Source organism: Lycium barbarum, chromosome 4 (genome assembly GCF_019175385.1).
Source record: "Lycium barbarum isolate Lr01 chromosome 4, ASM1917538v2, whole genome shotgun sequence".
Taxonomy (NCBI): domain Eukaryota; kingdom Viridiplantae; phylum Streptophyta; class Magnoliopsida; order Solanales; family Solanaceae; genus Lycium; species Lycium barbarum.
This window is the reverse complement of record NC_083340.1, coordinates 20,844,369-20,847,285: the sequence shown is the minus strand read 5'-3', so window position 1 is coordinate 20,847,285 and position 2,917 is coordinate 20,844,369. Positions and strand designations below refer to the sequence as shown.

Here is a 2,917-nt window from a genome sequence, read left to right as displayed (position 1 = left end):
AAAGCAGTGACAACTTCAAACATTGGCATAGATTTAAAAATGTAAAATTTACTAGCTTATCAACTGAGGCCAATCCTTTTCAAAATCTTCTACTTATTGAAATTATTGGAAATAAAAATATGCTAAGTTTAGAGCATCGATTAGTTGTTGTTGTTATAACAAAAGTATAAAAGCTAAGATATTAGTAGTTACGATTAAGTAAATGATCAGGATGGAGCTTAATTGAATACCTGAAGTCCTGAAACTTATAACTTGTCTAGCATGATTTCTTCATCAGTAATTCCTTTGACCTCGCTGTCGCTTTCTCCTTTGCATAATAATTTTGTGTTCCATCTCTTCAATGATTCTTGTAAGCCATCTCATATTTCCAGTTGAAATCATGAAATATATTATGGATAATCCAATACATAGCCCACTTCCATATCCAATAAAAGCAGCTTTCCAAAAATCATTCAGAAATGCAGAATGGCTTTCTTGATCGTCTACCACAGATGTGGTATCATTTGTCTTTGCTACCCTATCATCACCACAACCTTTTGAAACCGGGTACCCACGTAATCCATTATTGCCTTCATATGAATTGTTCTCAAATGTAGCAAATTGTCGTCCTTGGGGGATGCATCCTTGGAGATGATTGTGAGAGAGATTTAAGAATGCAAGAAATGTAAGAGAAGTAAGTTGTTGTGGTATCTCTCCCGAAAGCTCGTTAAACGAAAGGTCCAATGATTCGACTGCAATTAAACTTCCAAGTGATGGTGGTATATGACCTTATAATCCATTATGAGATAAATTCAGCATCCGAAGTGCAATGAGATCTCCCATAATACTTGGAATAACTCCTTCAAATCTGTTACTTGAAAGATCGATTGTCATGTAACCCATCAAAATTCTATCCAGTTCAAGCTCCAGTCCCTTGGTTGAAACTGTTACAGAATCATTGTAATCTCTCTCTCTCCAGATTTACCAAGATATGTCGGTACCTTCACTATTTGATCAATTATCCTCATTGCTTTCAAATTTTTAAACAGACTAGTCGACAAGTTTCCTGTGAAGGAATTGTAAGAGAGATCCATGATTTGAAGCTCAGGAAACATGTTTTCATCACTTGAAGTTCTAACCAGTCCATGCAATTTATTCGATCTCAACCTTAACACTTGCAGCTTTGGAAGAGTTTCAAGCCACATCGGGAATGTGTCGTTAAGGTGATTTTCTCCTAAATCAAGAACTTGCAACTCCTTGCAATTGGCCAAAGATCGGGGGATTTTCCCCTCTATTGCATTGCCATGCAAGTCTAAGCTTGTGAGTACACTTCCAATGCTAAAAGTTGTTGGTAGAATCCCAGAAAGATTGTTTTGGTGGATATCCAAAACCTCAAGATGACCACCCATTTTGCCAAAACATTGTGGAATTGGTCCCTTCAGACTATTTCTGCCCAAATCTAGAACCCGTAGTGATGTTAGCTTGCAAATAGACGAAGGGATCTCTTCACTGAAATTATTATATGGTATTGTCAGTACTTGGAGTCCACTGATATTAACTACACACTGCAGAATTTCTCCCCTCAAGTTGTTTCTCCCCAAATACAATACTTTCAATGATATCAAATTGCATATAGTTGAAGGAATTTCCTCAGTGAGATTGTTGTTTTGGAGATACAGATATTCCAAGTTTCTCAAGTTGCCAAAGGAAGCAGGAACCGAACCAATAAGTTGATTAACAGATAAAAACATGGTAACAAGGCTTTTCAGATTCCCCAACTCACTAGGAACGGGACCAGAAAGCTTGTTACCATAAAGAGACAAAAGATACAAGCCGTTCAAATTCCCCAGTGAAGCAGGAATAGAACCATTAAGGAAATTAGTAGACAAGTCTAAATAATTAAGAGTACTTAGGTAACCTATTTCTTCAGGAATGGAGCTAGTCAGGTGATTCTCACGAAGAATCAAAGAGGTCAAATTGGTCAAATTCCCTAATGAAGTAGGAATAGAACCATTAAGAGAGTTAGTACTTAAAGCTAGAGAAGTAAGAGACGTCAGACAACCTATTTCAGCAGGAATAGAACCAGAAAGACTATTCTTATAAAGATACAAAATAGACAAGTTGGTCAAATTCCCCAATGAAGCAGGAATGGAACCATTTAAAAGGTTGTCAAAGATGTAAATTGTCTTAAGCTTGGCTAGTGAGCCGAGCTGTGGTGGGATTGTGCCTGAAATCTGATTGGTGTGCAAGTCAAGATAGACAAGATTAGTAAGATTACCAATTTCAGGTGGGATGGTGCCAGAGAGATTGTTCACGCTGAGATCAACATATTCAAGAAATCGGAGAGTTGAAAATGGAAAATCATAGAGTGTACTGATGACACTAGCACCTCTAATATCCAATTTGTTTACCCTGCCATTAAAGCATAGAACTCCATGCCAGTCCCTGCATGCATTAGAACTTTGTGTCCATGAAGCCAATAAGGAATTATTCTGGTTCTTGAATGTTGCTTTCCATTTTAAGAGAGCAGTTGCTTCTTCAATGGACGCAAAAGTAACTGTAAAGAGACATAAGAGAATGAGAAACTGAAGTAGTGAAAATATTTTGGGAAACATCATCATAATTTGCTACACGATTTTGAGTTGGATTAATTTTGCTTTTGAGGAACTTGTGCAGCATACACTTTTATATTGTAGATTTTTTTAATTTTCTTTTTGGTCAATGGCATATAATTGTTTTTGTCATGTACTCTCTTGTCTATACTAGATTGTCCATATCTTGCCTAAAATTATAAGTTTCAATCAAATGAGCGTTGTGAAAGGCAGACTTATTTTAAAAAGAATTAACCTATTGCCCATTAATTTGTCTAGTCAAGCACAAGAAGCCAAATGAACATGGAAATATTGTTCTCAAATTAGTCAGGGTTAAGTCATATATA

General features: G+C 36.4%; 1 pseudogene; it reads right to left on the bottom strand.

The window, feature by feature from the left end:
• Window positions 1–273: 273 nt before the first annotated feature.
• Window positions 274–2,684, bottom strand: LOC132635508 (receptor-like protein 9DC3; annotated as a pseudogene).
• Window positions 2,685–2,917: the final 233 nt, after the last annotated feature.